Source organism: Ictalurus punctatus, unplaced genomic scaffold (genome assembly GCF_001660625.3).
Source record: "Ictalurus punctatus breed USDA103 unplaced genomic scaffold, Coco_2.0 Super-Scaffold_100, whole genome shotgun sequence".
Taxonomy (NCBI): Eukaryota; Metazoa; Chordata; class Actinopteri; order Siluriformes; family Ictaluridae; genus Ictalurus; species Ictalurus punctatus.
In genome coordinates this window covers 3,410,437-3,432,970 of record NW_026521086.1, presented here as the reverse complement: position 1 = coordinate 3,432,970, position 22,534 = coordinate 3,410,437, and positions in this window count along the sequence as shown.

The following is a 22,534-nucleotide window of genomic DNA, read 5'->3' as shown; positions in this document are numbered from 1 at the left end:
AAAATCCTCAATTACGTAATTGTTTATTATTGATACTTATCTGTAGAAGTGTTTTGTAAATGTATTCTTGGCATAAAGGAAAGGCATTAAAAATCCTCTTAAATTTCCATGAGCATGTCATAACGATGTAAGATGTTTTGACAGAAAGTTGATTGTGTTCTGAGGGTCAATCCAAAGGGTGAGGAAATCTTCAAGGAGTATGAAAAGACCAAAACACTAACATGTCTGCAACCAGGACGTTCACCATCTGTTTACGTGTGGCATATGTTAGAGCTACATGGGTGAGAATTGGAGGTCACTTCCCTCCCTTTATCATCACAACAGATTCATGTGGCACAGATAAAGAATGCTATTCTGTGTTGCTATAAAAGGAGAATTTATCCTTTAACTTCTTGCAAAACATACACACTTGCAAAGTAAATTGATTTATTTTGAAAGGATGATTCCATGGTCAAGTGTGAAGACCAATTATGCACTGGGAATTGTGACACTTTTTCCATACCTCCAAGATCCTTTCTCCAAACATGGATATGTAAGTTTTGTCTGAAAACCCAAACCAGTGTGTGTGTTTATATTTTCTTCCCTTTTGTAGTTTTAAAGTTAAAATGATCTTGTTTTAGATGAGTGTTTATAGGTTGCTCAGCTTTGTATTTTCCACTTGTTTTTGTAATTTTATATAGTCATTGTGTGAACTTATTGTGTTGAGTAATTCATTCTTGAAGCCAAGAACGAGATGCCTCTGTTTGGGTCTTTTCTTAAACAGGAACACTACTATGATCCTTTAGGGTAATACTGGCTTCATTGCATGCAGGATCAAGACAGTTCAACATAACACCTGTGCTGGCTCCCGGTGTTATTCCAAGACTGTTCTTCAGGATGGTCCAAAAAACAGACGAGAATCTCTGTTATTCTGTCAACAGCGATTTGGTGAGGAGTGCAGGGAGGCGATATCTACAATACGACATTTCACTGATGAGAAGATGAGCGACTTTCCAGTATTGACAGAAGATGGTAGGTGAGGATGCATCATCTTCAGTCCTGGATTTGTTCACTTGTTTCCTTGCTGTATCTGGATTGGTAAGAAAATATTTAGCTTTGGAAATAGTTTTGAAAAGGAAATGACCTTCTCTGTAGTTATTAAAGGAGTTCACTGGTACAGTAGAGAAAGGAGTTGTTCAGTGATCACCATAACAACAACAGGCCGGTCCAAACTGAGAAATTCAACGTTCTAATCTTTTATATCCCAAATGTATGCATAAATAACACAGCAGATCTTAATTTTTAGTATTTGAGCTTTTATCCATTTATGTCCGTTGTGTTTAAACCTGTATGAACCTTGTTTAAAGATCTACCATGATTTCTCCATGATGTTTGGTGACAAAGTGTCTCAGAAGTTCCTGGCAATGTGGTCAATATTCTTCAAGCCAAAAATCATTGCAGACTGCAAGACTCTTAAGAATATGGGCGAGCTGCTGTCAGGAACTGAACCTGAATCTGAGGACTACAATGGTCAGTATAAACTATTTTGAATTTTAAAAATGTTCCAGTCTTAAAAAAAATAATTAAAGAGAGATCATTTAATTATTTTATGATGTCTTTACGATGGGACAGCGACATGTCCTCAATCCTTTTGCAGCTGCATCTGCTCCCTCTAACCTCAAGAGGCCAGAAAAAAATATCCAAGATCAGTTCAGCTCAAGCAACCAGCCATCTTGTGAGCTGTCTTAAGGTATGCAAAAGTTAATATTTAAACATCAGATCTTAATTTTAAGGAGCTCTTGAGGTGTAGGTTATTCTGAGACCTGCATCTCATTTTGCTTACACCACCTGCAAACAAGATGTGACGGTGCTAGTGATAATGTAAAAAACATGCAAAGAGTTTTATTTTCATATTTATTTTATGTCCCTTTGCTGACCTTCAGGAAGGAGCCAGTGTGAATACCTTCATTGAGAGTGCTGACACAAGACAACCATTTCTCCTCTGCATCGGTGAGCGAAAGAAGGATATCCCAAAGTTCTACGTTATTATCGACCAAAAGGCGATCCCATGTAAGGCTCACACATCAGTGGCAGCTTTTGATGAACTGTTCAAAGTTCACTATGTCTTCAGTTTCTCATATGATAAAGCTCTTTGTGATTTCTACACATTTATCCAAACCACTATCTATAACATCGATGTCAGAAGAGCAATGGAGAGCCTGCGTGTTAAAGAACTTCGAGCATGATTGCTGCAGCGAGATTAACTGCCTTGAAGATGTTCACATGTTTTGAATGTAAAGCATACCTCAGAACTTGTTTGGCTCTTCGTCAACATTTAAAATTTCAACATGGTTTATATCCTAGCAAAAAGTTACATTTAAAATGTGGAGAGCCATGTCGCCTGTTATCATTTTGTACATATAGTGGCTTCTGAAAACACCTCAGCAAGGTACATAGTCACACTATAGATCAGGAGATTGATACTAATCAGGATCTTTCCACTAGGGAGAATATGAGGCAGAATGTTCAAATGATCGCCCAAGTTTACAAAGTTGGAGTTTACAAAGACATTAATGATGGGTCGTGTTTCCAAAACCATGCACTGTTCTCACAGCACAAGCACGCTTTTCTGATTCTACTCTATCACAATGATTTTGAAACTGCTAACCCTCTAGGTTCCAAGAGGGGGATCCACAAACTTGGTTGAATCTATTTTACTCTAAAAAATCTTCCACCCAAGTGTAACTCTGTACTGATTAATGTACATCTTGCAACTTGATTCTACACGGAAGATCTTAAGACATATGGTTTTGATGTGATACTAAAGCCCCTTATTGATGACCTGAAAATCTTAGAAACCGAAGGCATACAGCTTCCTTGTTTTGAACAACCATTGTTTGGCTCAGTAATTCAAGTAACAGGAGATAATTTGGCTTTAAATGGCTTGCTGGGAATCTTACAGTGCAACTAATTTCTGTAGGCTTTGTTTAATTAGTAAGGAAGAAGTTCAATCTATATTTACTGAAGATCATTCTGGGTTAATTTTTCGTTCCAAAGAGGTTCATACTGAACATTGTAAGGCACTAAATGAAAATCATGAACTACGGTCAATATATGGTGTCAAAAAGTCATGTGCGCTCAATTCATTAGAGTATTTCCATTGTACTGATAACTATGCTGTTGACATCATGCATGATCTGCTAGAGGGTGTGGTACAGTATGAACTTAAAATGATTTTTGAGTACCTTGTTAAACATTATGCAGAGCTTTAATTATGGTTACACAGACCGTAAAAACAAACCAAGTGGGTTAAAAATTGATGATATGGGCAAACACCTGGGTTTGAATGCCATACAGTCATGGTGTCTTCTGCACAACACTCCACTGATATTTGGTGGTCATTGAAAGGAATAACAATCACTGGAACTTTCTCCTACTTTTGATGCAGATTGTCAATATAGTGTTTTCCTACACCATAACTGATGGGATGATATGTTACTTAAAACATCTGATCTGTGATCACCATACTCTATTCAAAGAATTGTTTCCTGACAAGACGTCGATTCCCAAGCACCACTTGATGATGCACTATCTGAGATGCATAAAAAAAAATGGCCCTCTTATCCATATGTGGTGAATACGATTTGAAGCTAAGCACCATATTATCAAAAGATGTGGCAAAAATTTCAAGAATCTCATTAAATCATTAGTAAAGCAACATCAACGTCAATTGGCATTTAACTGTGAAAATGATTGTTTTAGAAGGTTTGAATTTGGTCCTACATCAAAAACCATCTGTAACTTGCAAGGTGGGGAAGAACTCAGTCAGACATTATATTTAGAAGCCTGTTTGAGTGTTACAAGTACAAAGTGGGTCAGACTTTATGGTACTGAGTATCAGGTTGGTGTGTTCATATGCACTGGATGTACCTATGATCTCCCTGTGTTCAAAAAGATCTGTTATATAATAATATATGAAGAGAGTGCTTTCATTATTTCCTGCAATGTAAAAATGATGTACTATGATGACCACTTCAATGCATACTGTATAGAAGATAACCAAATGGATGAGTTTTCTGTCATCTCTGTGAATGAACTGACACACTTTAGGCCATTTGATCAGCAGTGCTCTAATGAGAATAATCAAAGAGACTTGACCTGAGGGGTCAGTAATGTTAACGCCCTTGAAAAAAAGAAAACTATTATAAAGCAACCAACTGTTTTTTTTTTCTTTATTTGCCTTTTAGATTTGTAATCATTTAAATGTTATTTTAATTGTGCAGTAGCATATTAACACTTTATAGTGTTAGAGGCAACTCATTTAATAGTACGCAATTAACACTATGAGATTTAATGAATTACTCCTATGAGAATTAATTTCTAACACTACACACTGGTGTTGAGAAACTAACACTTGAGTAGTGTTCAATTTCAACTATACAAAGAGTTGATGTGAACTCTATTAAAGTGTTAAAATGACACTGTGGAGTGTGGACCCCTCCGGACACTTTAAAAGTGTTGAAATGAAGCTCCAATAGAGTGGATTTGTTTCTGTGGATTTTGCTGTGTATGTATATTTTATAATGTTAAAGTGCACACCTTGATTTCTATTATAATAACATTATTAATGTATTTCTAATGTTATTAGACATGTCATTCTCATCACTGCTCCTAGATAACTTAGTGTTCCCTAGGTGGCCTCATCTATTTCACTTCGAGAATATCCACAAATAGGGAAGAACATTACCTTTATCTTTGTAATGTATACAATAATGATCATGAACGGGTTAAAAAGGGGACACAGTAATATAAACCATGTAATATTTCTTACCCAACTCGGGCCTAACTACAAATGTACTCTTATGACAGAATACCGCTGCTGGGAAATTGCCGTTCTCGAGGTTGGGCACACGAGGGCAGTCAAGCTCCATCCAGCACAACACACAACGCACCTGAAGCAGAAGGTAGGTTTGAGCTATTTTACAGACACAGCTCATTACTGTGCATTGTATTGAAAGCCTTTTACATCATTTACACGCACAGATATATATATATATATATATATATATATATATATATATATATATATATATATATATATATATATATATATATATATATATATATATATATATATATATCCTTTTCTCTCCATACCACGTTCTAATATTTAAACTAGACACACGAGGGCAGTCAAGCTCCATCTAGCACAAGACACAACGCCGCCTGGAACAGAAGGCAGATTTGGGCTACTGTACACAGACACAGCTCATCGGCGTTATTACTGTGCATTGTCTAGTTTTCACCTAAGGACAATACACGGCTCTTCTGCACTGTTCATCATCATCTATAAAAAACAAATAACATTATGTAATATACATAGCAGTATATTTATCATAATAAAGTTCACTCATTAATAACGAATAATAAACATTTCTATATGTTGATAGAAATATAAAGCATATATATATATATATATATATATATATATATATATATATATATATATATATATATATATATGTGTGTGTGTGTGTGTGTGTGTGTGTCCCCTTCTCTTATCTAAATATTCAAACACCCCAAGAAATAAAATTTGCTGTTTTCTGAGACGATGAAGTGACTCTTAAAAGAGCCTTTGTGTATATTAGACGGAGTTGTCGTTTAAGTGCATTCTCCGCGAATACGGCAGGCCAGCTGAATATCCTTGAGAGAGATGGAGAAATGTGAAAAGCTAGCACTGTGGCTACGTGTTTCGCAACCATGAGCTGTATTTCAACGCTTTTTGGCCACAGCATGCTGCCTCACAAACGTCCCAATTCATGCCCCCCTTTTCCACAGTCGTTGTGTATATCCAGGTAAGGATAAAAGTTACATTTCCATCCATCCATCTTCTATATCGCGTAATCCTTCTCAGGGTCACGGGTAAAAGTTACATTTTCCAAAGAAATTTAACTCGCTGAGATGGGCAGTCCATAGGTAGTCGGTACCTAGCCGACCAAGGATTGGATTGCATTGCGACGGCTCAACTATGGAATTGTTCTGTTCTGTGAGACCTTTGGGCCATCTCGCCGCATCGTCACCCTTCAGTTTATATGACGGCACAGCTCATACCTCAAGACTTGAATAAAATCTATTTGAGAAGCAGTCATCTAGTCAGCGAACATTAAACATAAAAACACCGGGCCTTGGACGAGGTGGCCGAGAGCTTAAGGTGATGGACTGCTAATCTGTTGTGCTCTGCACGCGTGGGTTCGAATCCCATCCTCATCACAAACTTGTTACTTTGCCTCCTCTTTCCAGCAATATCTGGCTTTGTTGCAGTCTGTCTCACCCCTACAAGGCCTACAAATGGGAAGCTTTGTACAGGTCCCTGAGCTAGCACTAGAGAGGGTGGAGAAATGTGAAAAGCTAGCACTGTGGCTACGTCTTTTGCAACCGTGAACTGTATTTCAATGCTTTTTGGCCACAGCTGCTGTAAGGCTCTGGCGTCTCTGGAGGTCCGTCAACGCAGAACGCATTCCGCAGTCCAGACGACAGGGGCAAAGAACCTGCACCGAAACCTCTTTTTTGCTACACACACCGGGATGTAATTTCATACGCGTGAGCTATGTCAGCAAGAGGTTAAGGTGATGAACTGCCAATCCGCTGGGCACAGCCCTTGTGGGTTTGGACCCTATTTTTCTTGTAAAGACCTTGCTTAAGCGCATTCTGTAAAGGAAGCGTGCATGGTGCAGACATTGTTGGCGTCTGCATGAGCAGTTAGTCTGAAGGGGAAATTAGGGTCAGGTGTTTTCAATCAACGGGATGACAATCAGGTGTAAGTGAGCACCCTGTCTTATTTGAAGAACAGGGATCTATCAAAGTCTGATCTTCACAACACATGTTTGTGGAAGTGTATGGGTTAGGGTTAGGGTTAGGGTTTGGGTTTTTTCATGGTATGAAAAAAGGAAATTTGTGAGGATCTCAGAAAAAGAGTTGTTCATGCTCATCAGGCTGGAATAGTTCAAAAAAAAAAAAAACCATCTCTAAAGTGTTTGGACTCCACCAATCCACAGTCAGACAGATTGTGTTCAAATGAAGGAAATTCACGAGCATGGTTACCCTCCCTATGGAGTTGGTCTAGTTTGGGCAGAAATGATAAGGCTTGTAATGTTCTTTTGGTGAAGGCTTAACTTTCAAAACTCACTTCTGCGTTGGCCGGTAATTGAACCCTGGCCTCCCGTGTGGCAGGCGAGAATTCTACCACTGAACCACCAATGCTTAGTTTAAATAACTAAAGACTTGAAAAGTCAGATTTGAAAAGGAGAATCCTAAGTCTCTTCTTTATTTCAGCAGCAGTCACACACTATATTTACAGATACTGTGTAATATTATAATATCTCCTCTCTGCTCAACACGCATGTAATACAGTCTACATACCGTAGAGCAGTGTTTTTCAACCACTGTGCCGTGGCACACTAGTGTGTCGCGAGAGATCGTCAGGCGTGCCGTGAGAAATTGTCCAATTTCACTTAGTCTTAAAATTCTTATTTATTAATTATTATCTGCAAATAATAAGCCATGGTTGAGTGTCTGTGCTGTAATATAGTGACTGGCAGAGTAATATAATATTCGTCTAGGTGGCAGTAGGTAATTGCCTCCTACCTTCTTAGAGACAAGAGAATTAGTGACGCATGCGACAGGTCGTGGTGGCAGTGATGGAGAAGTTTTTAAAAAGGAAAAATGCAAACTCCGAACTGGGCCCTGGACAAGACTGTGACCCAGGTGAAGGGCCTAGTATGAGTGGTGGTAAAAAGAAAGCAAAGATGGTGAGCTCGAGGCAATACAGTGAAAGTTATCTTTCGTTAGGATTTACTTTCACCAGCGATGAGATGACCCCGACTTCATTATGCTTGGTGTGTGGCGAGAAGCTGTCCAATAGCGCCATGGTGCCAAGCAAGCTTAAACGCTATCTCTAAGTGAAACACCCGTCGCTTCAAAACAAGCCGATGGACTATTTTGTTTGCCTGCGTGAAAACACAGAAACAGGCAACATTAATGAGAAAAACCACAAAGGTAAATGAGAAAGCCCTCAAAGCTAGTTGCTGCACTTGTAGCTAAATGAAAAAAGTCCCACACTGTGGCAGAGACGTTAATACTACCTGCCCGCAAAGACACTGTCAACGAGATGCTTGGCCCTGACGCGGTTAAAGACATATCTAAACTCCCGCTCTCAGATAACACAATCGCCAGACGTACTGATGACATGTCTACAGACATCGAAAGCCATGTTTTGGAAAAGATACGCATCAGTAGGAAATTTGCGTTGCAACCTGATGAGTCTACGGATATTCTCAGCTCTTGGCCAATGTGCGTTTTGTGGATGGAGATGCCATTAGAGAAAACTTCCTATTTTGTAAGGCACTGCCAGAAAAAACAACAGGAGAGGAAATTTTTTGGGTCACATCAGAATATCTTGACCAGGGAGGACTTACATGGGAAAATTGCACAAGTGTTTGCACTGATGGAGTTGCAGCCATGGTCGGGCACACCTAAGGCTTCGTTAGCAGAGTGAAGGAAAGAAACCCAGATCTTATTGTTACACACTGTTTTCTGCACCGTGAGGCCTTCGTTGCAAAGACTTTACCAGCAGAACTAGTTCCTGTGGTGGATGATGTTGTGCACATAGGGAACTTTGTAAAGACACGACCTTTGAAAAGTCGTATATTTGCATCTTTGTGTGAGGAAATGTGAGCGAAGCATAAAGCCTTATTGCTCCATACGGCGGTCCGATGGTTGTAGCATGACAAGTTGCTGGCCCGTGTGTATGAGCTGTGGGAGGAACTTAAAGTGTTTCTGACAAATGAGAGGTCTGATTACTCAAATCTGTTTGCAAGTGATGAGTGGTGTGCAAAGCTGGCATACCTGGCAGATATGTTTCATCATCTGAATGAACCGAACACACGGATGCAAGGCCGAAATGAGAACCTGCTTACAAGCATGGATAAAATAAATGGATTCCATTTAAAGGTGCACCTCTGGCAACAACATGTGCAAAGTGCCAACCTTGAGATGTTCCCACTCACAGAGGAACAGCAAGATCACCCTGCTGCACTGTGCGAGGTAATAGGTAAACATCTGAAAACTCTTGAGGAGAAGTTGTCATTTTATTTCTCTTCAGCCTCCACTGAATGCCTTGACTGCTGTTGGAAAGGACATAACTTTACAGGAGCAGGAGGAACTAACTGAACTGAAACAAGATCGTGGTTTAAAGCTAAGATTTGCTGAACTTCCTTTGGACAGTTTTTGGTTGACTGCTGCCAAGGAATTCCCCATTCTGGCCAACAAAGTTTTGACATTGCTCCCATTTTCCACAACATATGTGTGTGAGCTGAGCTTTTCAAGCCCAACTGCTATAAAAACTAAAAACAGAGAGAGACTGAAAGCTGGTGAAGAAGAGCTTTGTGTATGCCTTTCTTCAATTCCTGCCAGGATATCGGCTTTGTGTTCATCTAAACAGGCCCAGGTTTCACACTGAGTGAGTATAAATAAATTGAGAAACTATATTGCAATTATATATATTGTATTAGGCTACAGAGTGCCATTCTGTAACATTTTTGGTTGGTGGTGTGCCACAAGATTTTTCCAATGTAAAAAATGTGCCATGGCTCAAAAAAGATTGAAAAACACTGCGTTACACTACACAATTTAAGAAGCTACACTTACTTCTGCTTCCATTGTAACACTTTTCAGTTTTGGAGCAACAACAACAGCAACAACAGCAACAACAACAACAACAAAAAAGTGTTGGAACAAAATAAATCTTATTTTCCATTACAGGTTGCAGGTATTCGCGGGTGCAATGCAACACTGTTCCACACACAAATAACTCTTTTGAATGGTTAAATGACTAAAATCAGAAAGCGCCACCAGCATATCTGACAAAGATGACTCATGAACCAATTCTTTAATCACTAGCTGAAAACGACGTTTTGAATTTACACAAACGTCAAATAACAAATACAACATTCTACTTTCTCATGAATATGGTATAGTGCATTGCTTAATCAGCAGTTTTTCTTAGAAAGACAAGATATTTAAATTGAATGAATTTAATGAAACCACACATCAAGCTGTCTTTTCTAACAGAACATTAAATTTAGCATTAGCTCCCAGTTTCAGAAGTTCTAGCCAAACATTCAGGGGGAAAGAATCAGAACAAAATGTAAAATAAAAAAAGTAGTGAAAGATGAAAGTGAAGGAATAAACGAGGGGTTTGTGTCTTAGTTGTTGAGTAATTAAAAACTAAAAAAAAAGCTGTGAGATTCAGCGTTTGTCACAACGATGCCAAACGCTCTCCCGACTATTTCTTTGGGATTGTTCCCAAACTGAGAAATCAAGGTTCTTCAGTCATGCTTCCCCCATAATCAAGCTTTGGAGTTGACTCCATATTCACAACGACTATAGAGTCGACTCCAAAGCTTGATTCCTTTGAATCGACTCTATTCCCATTACCTGGTATCTACGAATTGACACCAGGTATTAGGAATCGCCCTGTTAATCATGATAATGATCCTATGTACTTAATACTGTGGGTTGTTCCCCTAACCTTTAATTCGAGATTTGTGCTGAATCGATTCTTGGAACAGACTCACTCAGCGTTGCAATCGATTTCAGAATATTAGCAAGGGTTTGAATCGTTATCATTTCACTTGCTTCCATTTGTAGGAAGCTGCCTTAATCACGATGTACCCAGGCTACGCAGGCAGGACCGAGCTCCGGGACAACCTGGAGGCCGCTTCAGATCCGTCTCCATGATTGTGCCCGACCACGCCGTCATCGCAGAGGTGTGCTCGGGTGCCGTCATTCATTACATTATGTAATGCACGCAATAACGGATGTATTCTGGCGTGTTACAGAACTGTTTCACGTTGTCTTTTTTGCTGTAGGTGGACTTGTGAGCAGAGGGCTTCAAGTCCAGTGAGACTCTGGCGAAGAAGATGATTCAGCTGTATAAGCTGTGCAGCAAGCAGCTTTCCCGGCAGGACCACTACGACTTCAGCATGAGAGTCGTCAACTCTGTTATCGTCATGGCCGGGTATGTCCGTCTACGAACAGGGTGAACATATTAGATTAGATTAGATTCATCCGTTGTTTTTTCTAAATTGTTAATTAAAACTATCTATGAATGTAACAGATGTCTTGCTGGAATAAATCGAGCGTGTGTGTGTGTGTTCCAGGTCTCTGATGCGAGAGAACCCACACCTGAGTGAGAACGTGGTGTTGATTAGAGCGCTACGATACTCCAACCTGCCCAAGTTACTCAAGTATGATGCAGAACTTAAAATAAAATAAATTGATAAATAGTAAAGAATGCCAAAGCTTACATATGGAGTATCAAAGGTCATTATCACAGGATCACTGGAATCAGGAGGAAATAACCCTAACCCTAGGAGGAAATTCCAGGACAAATTAGGAAATACAATTAACTGACATTTGCAAATTCTTTGCAACTAAAAAGCTGTAATTATATAACTTTTTTAAAAGCATTTAAAGTATATAACATTAGCACCTTGTAATGTTATACCAGATGAAAAGTAAAGAATCCTGGAACATCTGAACATCCATAATCTGAAAATCTTGAGCCTAGAGTCAATCGAGTCAATCCAATCTTTCTTGTGTGCGTTTAACGGTATTCTGTCGGACCTCTTTCCTGGTGTGGGCGTCCCCGAGCATGACTACGGCGCGCTTTAGTCGAACATCGAGGCAGCTCTATGCACCCGCTCCCTGCAGCCCGTCTCCAGCATGACCGCCAAGGTGATCCAGCTGTACGAGACCATGCTGGTGCACCAGGGCGTCTCGCTGGTGGGCCCTACAAGAGGCGGTAAAACCACAGCGTACCGTGCCCTCGCTGACCCACTGCGCACCCTCCATGAGACAGAGGGCTGCGAGGTGAATCCCTTCTACAAGCCCATCGAGACCGACGTGCTCAACCCACAGTCAGTAAGCTTGGACGAGCTGTATGGTGAAGATGACCCTCTCACACGGGATTGGAGTGCCATCAAACCGTCCCTCGGCAGTGACACCGCCGACACGCACAAGTGGGTGGTGAGTGACGTACCTGTGGACGTACCTGTGGACGTGCCTGTGGATTGAGAAAATTACCCCCGTGTTGGACAACAACAAGACGCTCTGTCTGGCTAACGGTGAAAGGATCAAGCTCACACCTTCTACACACATGTTATTCGAGGTGTTACCCATCAGAGACAGGTAGCACTGGTCCTAAAAACCATCACAAACAAGCACAAGCATGTCATTTCCAAGAAGATTTTTTTTTTTACATTAAACGCGTTCCTGATGGAAAGGTCACACACAAACGTATCTTTAAGACTTCACTCTTTCACACGCCTATAACGAGTGATAAACGCATTCGAAGCATGTTATAAAGCCTCCGTAATGCATTACGCATAGTATTTAAATAAATATTATTATAATAACATGCACTACACTACATTATGCATTATGAATTCTTAACGTATTGTTAACACGTCTTTACTGTGAGTGGGATGATGACCAGACGCAGGCAGGCTCCCGGGTACTCATATCCGTAGACGTACTGATACAGAGCCATTCTGGCCACGCACTTATCCAGATCCACATCCCAGTATTAGCACAGCTGCTTCTGCTACTCAAAGTTACTGCTCGAGTCCACCTACGTGAACACATACACAAAGACATGTGATATATATATGATCTCATTGTATACGAATTGGGCATTCTCGCTGACGATATAGCGTATAATGAGTGCATTCATACTGTATAAACCTGGGAACTGATTTGCATATGCACTGCTGTCAGAGCTGCAGTTATTTTTAAAAGATTTATTAACAGCTTCTGACCAATCAGATCTGACCACACCCATGATTCCCTTTGCTCTGAAGAGAAGGTGTGTAGCCATCTGTACCCTTTCATTGACGAGCTCAGTGACGATGTCTCTGGTGTGGACATCCACAGTAATGAGAGCTGTGATGATGCTCTGATGTATTTTGGGTAAGTTACCCTGAACCAGAGTGGCCAACACATTCAGCCTCTGTATAAACACACACACATACACAGAGTAATACCCGTACATTACCACATATTACACCATACACCATTATGTCATGTAATCAGAGAAGGAAATCTGAACTACAGTTCCCAGCAGCCACTGCATCACAGTCACATGACCACCTGCACCTGGATCACATTCCTGGTAAGCACTTGTGTATTCAGCCACAGTTTTCACTGCACTCTTTGTCTCACGTTTGTCCTTCTTTACCTTTGTCCCTGGTGCTGTGTTTTTGTCTTTGGTTTATGTTTAGTCTTTGCCACAGTGATTTGCCCCAATGTCAGTGTCTTTTGTATTTTGTTTAGTTCTTTGTTAAACTTGAAAAATCTGCACTTGTATCCATCTCAATCTCCATATCGTGACACAAAAATATAAATATAATATAATATTATATATAAAATGTGTGTGGGGGTATATATTAATAGAGAGAAGGCATTTCTTCTCAGGGGGGAGGGGAGTAATCAATAGGAAGAAGGATCTGAGAGGGAACATGGACAAAATTAATGGAACTTTTTCCTGGTTCGGCCCTAAATTTGGGCCAGATTAAATTTCATCTGTACAAGTTGGACAATAGGGATGGGGAACATAGATCCAGTACCCTTAAACCCAATTAGAACTTCTATTCCAACCATTAAAACCATTTTTTATCTTGAAATCTAGGGGCTTACCCAAACAATAAACTCTAATCACCTAATTTTTAACCAATAAAAACTCCTTTTTCCAATGTTGAAACTTAGGGGCCAACCCTAACCCTGAACTTAACCATCAGAAACAAATATGTTCTCTAAACTGATCCTCCAACCCCCAATAGTTAACCTCACCTAAAACGTCTTACATTTAGACAGATTTTCTTTTAAAGTCTTTAATTTATTTATTCATTTTCATATGGTTCATTTACATGTGATTCATTTACGTATGATTCATTTTCATGAGATTCATATTCAAGTGATACATTTTCATGTGATTCATTTACGTTGATTCATTTACATGTGATTCATTTTCATGAGATTCATGAAAATTCATTTTTTTTTAAAGTGGCAGAATTCGTTTTTAACACAATATATAGATTTAAAAAATTATATAATTTCTTTTCCATTTTTTTTATACAACTGATATTTTCTCATAGAATGTTAAATACATAGAGAAATATATACAGAATGAAGGACAAGGTTTTGTGCCTGTGCCACCTCCCACACCAATGAGTGTTGGGTTGAGTCATCCCCTAACCTAACCCTGCCTGAGCCTTTTTATTAAAGGTGTTTAATTTAGTTTGATGTGGTTTAGTTTGTTAGAATGTGAATTTATCCGTTATATGTAGGCTAGCTAACTGCGTAGTTAACTAACGTTAGTCAGCTGACAAGAAAAATATCAGACTTTTTCCTCATCCCCTGCCTGTCCAAACCCTGCCTCCTCTACATCAGATGCCCAGGATGTTGAGACCAACTCGACCAGTGAAAGTTCTCAAATGACATTTGAGTCATCCCAGCCCGTTTAAATCGGTGTGCAATTTTTTACAGATGATGACAGCCAAGCGCAGCGAGTTGAGTCTTCTCCAGTCTCTGCAGCTCTCATCCCGACAAGACAGTTTAAATCAGCTTGGCTACAAGAGTTCGCCTGGTTACGTTATGACAAAGGGAAAATGTACTGCACCTTTTGTGCTAAAGCAGGACAAGATATTGCTAGTAAAACAGAGTTCATTACCAGTTCGAGTCATTTTAAAAAAGAAACCGTAAAGAAGCATGGAGACAGTACAAAACATGAGACCGCCAGGGATTGTGTCATTGCTAGGTCTGCCCCTCATGCCACCCCAATCGTGAAAGCAGTGCAACGTGCTAGTGATAACGTCACTGAAAAAGAGATGAGGGAATTGAAAATAAAATTCAATGCAGCCTACATGACTCTGAGCCTGAATAAGCAGGAAATGAATGAAAAAGTGAAAAAAAGAAACAAATGACTGCACATTTAAGTATTTACGGTAATGTGATTCAAGATGGGGGCATCACTGCCACTGTTGGGCCCTTGAGCAAGACCCTTAACCCTCTCTACTCCAGGGGCGCTGTATCATGGCTGACCCTGTGCTCTGACCCCAACTTCCTAACAACCTGGGATATGCAAAGAAAAGAATTTCACTGTGTTGTAATGTATATGTGATCAATAAAGACTCATTATTATTATTATTATTATTATTATTATTATTATTATTATTATTATTATTATTATTATATGACGTACTGAACATTGCACATATTGTTTATGTAAAGAATACATTGTGTAAACTATGGGAGGCAGAGTAAACAAAGGCAGACAGTACAGAGGGGAAAGAAAAGGCAGTGTGAGGTAGCCATTTAACAATGATATCATCATATGTCATATGACATCACTATTTTGGCTCCTGAAAATTTGATTTGGCACATAAATATTTTAGGTTTAGGAACCAATGACTCCAAGATTTTGTTTTTTGCTTGGAGCCCTGGAATATGTTTAATAAAATAAATAAATGAATTTTTTTTATGAGATCCAGAGAGGAAAGGAGCTCTACTAAACCTCAAACAACAACGATGACCAAACCCTGAAAGGAGTAAGTACAATCCTTTTCTACGTAAAGTCTACAAAGAGTGTGCACACTGAAAACAAAGAAGAGAAAAGGATATATACAACTTTGCAAAGAAAGTTTTCCTGTTCTCCTGTTGGGATGTTCTTCCTCCATTTTATGCCAGTAGCTCACCCAGACCTCAAAACCACAAACACTTGTGTAAAGTTTTAGTCTGAAGTAACACTCAGTTTGTGGATTTTATTTCAAATAAGAAGAAATGGTACTGAAAGTTTGCCCCGACCCCATCTGATTAATCTAAAAAATAATCGGCCAACTAATTGATTATGAAAATAATGGTTAGTTGCAGTCCTAATAATTATTAATGAATGAATCATCCCCACTCCTTCCTCCAAGTGGATTTACCATATATTGTGTATGAGTATGGTTCATGTAGACCAGTTTACCTCACAGCTCCATGTTCCCTGATTCGATCCTGAGCTCAGGATACTGTTTATGTGGAACTGCAGTTTCTCCCTGCGTCTGTGCAGGATTCCTCCAGGTTTTCTCCCACCACACAGACCTACTGGTTGGTGAATCTCCTATGCTATCTTGCCCCAGGGAGTGAATGAGTCTGTGATTCTGTGTGTGTGTGTGTCCGTGGTCTCCTGTGATGGACTGATGTAAGATATATTCTTGCCTCCTGCCCATTAATCCTGGATAAACTCTGGATCCTCCTCGACCGTCAGCAGAATGAAGTGGTTACTGATGATAAATAAATGAGCAAAGTTGACAAACTGCATCTGCTTTTTACTTGTATCTACTCTATGGGTCAATATCGTACACTCATATAATTGTCAGATTATTAGAAATCCATGGCTTCAATATGTGAAGGGGAAAATATTGTTAATATAAAATGATATCTAATTCCTTTAATGCAAATAGGTAGAGTACAAAGCCACCTACTAAGCCACTGCAGTGGAACTGCATGATAGAAGTAACAACTTCATTCATGTCATGTTCTGTGAAGAGATTACTACACACCTTTGTAAGATATATTCAATTTCTTGTCTATTTCTGACATGGAACAGCCTTCATTTCTCAAAACAACAATAGACTGATTAGTTTCTGAAGAAAGCTCTTTCTTTCTGGCCATTTTGTGACTGTAATCAAACCCACAAATGCTGATGCTCCAGGTTCTCAAGTAGCCCAAAGAAGGCCAGTTGTAAGGCTTTCTTAAACAGCACAATGGTTTTCAGCTGTGCTAACATCATTGCACAAGGGTTTTCTAATGATGAATGAACTTTTTACCATGATAATCAGATTAGCTAACACAATGTGCCACAGGAACACAGGAGTTGCTGGTTGGTGAAAATGGGCCTTTCCATGCCTATGTAGATATTCCCTTAAAAATCCAGCTATAATAATGACTGTATTTCTGATCAATGTTATTTTAAAAATTCAGATTTTATTCAAAAGCAAGGCAATTTCTGAGTGACTCCAAACTTTTGAACTGAGTGTTGCTAAAGTCATAAAGTTAATAGTAATTCTCTCATGGTGGTGTTCTAGTTATAATATCAGTACAAGCTACTGTATAAGGTGTGCTACTGTAACAAAAGAGGCAGAACATTAGTTTGGTTTGGAAATTACCAGAGGGTTTGGTCATTCTAGACAGCATGGCTCAGGTTAATTGTCAGTCATAAAATACAATAAGTGGAGAGAGGAAAAGTAAAAGGATATAATGGCTGCATGCTTAAATGATGCACTGATGGATTTTCTGTGCATTACAGTGTGTGTTTTTATGAAACATTGTAAGAAGCAGTGGAATAAGGTGGACTGAGAAATATAGAACATTACTTAATAGGCCTAATACTGAATATACCAGGAGTTTTATTTAGTGTACATACATTTTAAGAATTCATGCTGGTTTTATTTTCTAATTTATTTTACTTTTTTATTCTATGGTATGCTGGTATGGCAAGAAATAAATTATAAATGCTACTTACATTTTAATGGCGTTTTCTAACTCTGTGTGTGTGTTTTAACATAATCTGTTTACAGTGAATTCTATAAAAGATTGGGTATGAATGTGGATTTAAAAATAAACAGCTTTAATCTCTATGGTTACATGAACACAGTACACTAAGTAAAAATCTCTGCATACGGGTGGACTGAAAATGAGGAGATGGGAAGCAGGCTCAAAAATCAGTTCTTTATTTTCCTTCTTTATTTATGTCTCTTTTCAGGAATTTTATTTCACTATGCACAGATCTAGACACGTGGGTCTCCTGTGGTGTCTGTCCCCTCTCTCCCCCTTTTATCCTGCTCATTGAAACACAGAACACCTGTTACAAAATCCTGCACAGGTGTAGATCCTTACCACTCACTTTTCCCTGGCTCCACCCTCCATTCACAAACTGGTGTTCAACCAAACCCCGCCTCCACAAATAAGTAGTAGGCAACTTCTATATTTCCCAGTCTACCTCATTTCCCTGCTTATTATGATGTTTCATAAAAACACCATTTAATACACATAAAATCCATCAGTCCATCATTTAACCACCAACCCATCATTTAACCATAGGTGTGAGGTGTTTCATGCATCTCTTCCTGTAAATCCCTTCACTTTTCCTTTCTTCACTTACTGTATTCCCAGTCTTTCCCAATTAACCTGAACCATGTTGTCTAGAATTACCAAACCATGTCTGAAAATGATTCAACTATAAACATATGTACATGACAGATTATTAATTACATACACTTTGTTAGTGTTTAGTGGTATTGCCTGTTCATTGATTGAACTTGGGGTAGCCTTCCACAAGCTTCTCATGATTTGCTGTAATTTGTGCTCATTCCTCCAGACAGAACTGTTTTGAGGGCCTCATTGCTCAGACATGCTTTTTCACTTCAGTCCACAAATTTTCTTTGGGAATCAGGTCAGGGTGTTTTTGATGGCCACTCGAGTAGATTTACCTTGTTGTCTTTACAACTCGTTACAACTTTGGAGGTATGCTTAGGAGCATTGCCTTGCTTTACATTTTATTTTTTCCCAATAACCTGTGTTCAATTTCCCTTACTCGCCCTACTAGGCCAAAACCAGTGTGCACTTGCAGCATGAGGAGACGTGTGTGTAGTAGGGTGTTGTTTTTTTAAACTACTATATTTTCTATAGTTGCTATCTAAAATGACCTTTAATACAGAGGAGGTGGACTATGGGGAGGTGCAATACCAGTACCCTGATACTAACATAACAGAGGTTCTCTTTTTTTTGGTGTACAGACAATGCTAATGTTTCCTCTTCGTTACTTGACAAAGTTATTATTTTAGCTGTCGAACACAGTATATTGGAGTTGAAATGAAAGAATGAATATTGATATTTTATTTCCACTCCAATATACTGTGGTAAAAATATATATTTTTAAAAACAATAACTTTGCCAATGTCCAAATATTTATGAACCTGACTGTATCTGCTGGGTCTGCAAAAATAATGTAATAAATAAAAATAAAATAAAAAAAACAGCTTGGATGGTCATTGTGCATGTTTTTTCTAGTCCAGTCAACTTTTCTGATTTTTATGGAATTAATTAATTAATTTTATTATTAATATTATGTTTTTTTCAAACATCTTGCAATGTGCTCTTGGACACATTAGTGATGGGACCTGGAGTCACTGGGTGTTTCGGGTCTTTAATCCTAAGACTCCCTGGACCTGGCCTATGTCCAAATTGCTGATAACCCTCCAGAGCCTTCTTGAAGCTCTCTCAGCAGCCTCTGTGGTGTTCCTGATAGTTCTTTTCATTTGTTGTCCTGTGATGTTAAGATGCTTTAAGGTGTGGTAGAGAGACAGGCTGGAAAAGTGTCTCCAGCACACAACGGGATCCTCATAATAATAATAATAATAATAATAATAATAATAATAACAACAACAACAACTATCATATGCATGGAGTTTGCATGCTCTCCCGATGCTTCGGGGGTTTCCTTCAGGTGATCTGGTTTCCTCCCCAATTCAAAGACATGTGTTGTAGGATGATTGGCATTTCCAAATGATCCGTAGTGTGTGAGTGTGTGAGAGTGTGTGTGCAATTGTGCCCTGCAACAGGTTGGCACCCTATCCAGGGCTGTCCCCTGTCTTGTGCCCCAAGTCCCTTGGGATAGGCTCCACACTCCCCCCACGACCCTGTGTAGGATACGCAGTACAGAAAATGGATGGATGGATGTCCCAAATCAATGTCACTGCTACAGCAAAATCATAGAACTTTGGGGAAATTAAACTTATGCCAGAAAATTCTACTGAGCTTCGTGCCACTGCAACATTATTTTTTTTAAAACTTATGGCTCAATACTAAACCTACCAAAAGTTTCTCACTCCCATTTTCTGTCTGCCAGATCATTTAATAAATAAGCTAAAACTCTACAATGGAAACAGAAAGCAAAGTTAAAACCAACAATTTATTTTCAAAGGTTATGTAAACATCTCAAAATCACAGTCTCAGTGTTTAAGTCTAAGCTTAAAACGTATTTGTTTACTCAAGCCTACCCTGACTAGATTCTGTTCTACTACTTCGCAGTCATAATTATCTTTTTTCTCCCTCTCTCCTTTCGCCGAGCCCCACACGAATTTATGGAGATACTAGAGATCCTGATCCTTTCTGCCTCTGGATGGAGCTCAAATCTTCTCTAATTCCAGACTGCTGGGACTACGGCTGCTCCTAACGCCATACAGACTTCATATAAATCCATAATGAACTTTTTCACAATATCTGTTGTTACCCAGATGAGGATGGGTTCCCTTCTGAGTCGGGTTCCTCTCAAGGTTTCTTCCTCTTAAAACATCTTAGGGAGTTTTTCCTTGCCACCGTCGCCACTCAGTGGCTTGCTCAGTTGGGATAAATTCACACCTTTAATATCTGTATACCATGTTGATATTTCTGTAAAGCTGCTTTGAGACGATGTCTATTGTAAAAAGTGCTATACAAATAAAATTTAATTGAATTGAAAATATACTGTACCTCTGTTAAACATTTCACAATAATCAGTAAGAATAAGTGGAACTAAATCTTATACAAACTGTACATGAACATGGTCAGAAAGATTCCAACAGGAATTTGAAATGTGAACCTTCAATTAAAACTGGAGTACGTGAGTGAGGGGTGCGCTGCTGTTACCTGTACTCCAGCAGTGTAGTGAGTGTGGTTTGTTTGGAATGGTTTGAGTTTTGGATAGATCAAGCTAAATAAAACATTTAATACACATGGGTAATAATGTCTGTTTTTATATTATTTAAGTTTTTACGCGAAACATAATCCAAAATGATGTACAATTAAAGGTTAGTATAATTAGCCTACACTGAACAAGTTAAGTGATATATGTGCACACATACTAATCATGGGTCCAAATATTGCTAAATTTAGCTGAATTATAAAAGCCATTAGTCGTACTGAATGAAGAGTCGTTTGGGAGTTTATTGCTGAGCCAAATGAACTGACTCACTGAAAAGAGCTGGAATAACCATCACTAAATTTGTGTATCTTTGATTCCTGTATGTGTCTATAAATCTTTACGTGCCCTGATGTTGCCATGCCAACTGGTCACTCACGTCACGATTGCAAGGAACTCAAAGCAAAAAAATAAATAAATACATAATAATAATAATAATAATAATAATAATAATAATAATAATAATAATAATAATAATAATAATGTAACTGCTGTTTTTCTAAGTTGAGCAGTGTAAGTGTAAATTCTTTTGGCGTGAGGTATTTGTGTTGCACAATGATGAATAATTTGCTGTATATTCCTCTTTAAACAGTGCCTATGTCCAGTGATGAATAATTAGTAAGATTTGATGGTAATATTAGTCTACACTTATTTTCAAACTTTTTGTAACACATTTTCTGTCTATTCCAGATGTGTGGAGTCCTTCACATTAGAATAAGATGAATAGTTGATGTTGAATTAGGATATGCATGGATTACATGTGTCTGGATCGGACAGTGTTGCATGTTACGTGGTGGTTTCTTTTGCTGTTGATGTGACCTGTTGTTGTGCTGATGTGGGTCTCACTGCAGTGACATGTTTGTTAGTTTAGTTCAGTTACAGTCTCTTTGCAGCAGTGTAGTTTGAGAGACTTGTTTCTTTACTGAACCGTAGACTGTTGAATAGAATAAAGTAATGTCTGAATATACAAATATATATTATATACGGTGTGCTATGGATATGTAATACAATGTATACGAAACACAAGTCTCAATATTTAAATAAGACAGTGCAATGGTCACAAACACGAGGAATGGAGCGTATACTGCACAATCTGTGAGTGAATTGAAAGTCTTTATACTGTAGCTGTGATTGTGCTGTGAATTTAATGCAGGTGTGTGATCTGGGATTTGCAGTACATGGCAGAGATGTTTGTGGGCCGCAGTGCAGGATGGGAAATGTAGTTCGTGACATGAGTAGACTTAACACCAACTTTATAGGATCAAATACAGTTTAAATGAAATGGATACATTTATAATGGAACTTTTTTACGCCTTTCACAAACGGTGCTCAGCGAAGGAAACAAATTTGTATTAAATTGAAACCAAGCTCATAGATGATCAATTTTGTTAGACTAGTTAAATACACATACGCATTACTCATGATTAGAGATATGTACAGAAAGTGAAGAAAGTTTAAATGTCATGTATGAAGGGTCTGAGTGATATTTTGAGTGTGGTACAGTTGTAAGTTAATAAGGGACAAAGGGGTGCATGCACGTCTACCCTTTAAACTAAACACTATTGTTGTACACAGTAAAAAACAAATTCAATAGGATGTTTTGAATAAAAATGAGTGGGATAAAAGAGACTAGAGAACTGTAAATACATGTCTAGATCTCAACCTCATTTACTCTATTTTAGTTCTGTATTATTGGGATTATCACTCGTTAGCACA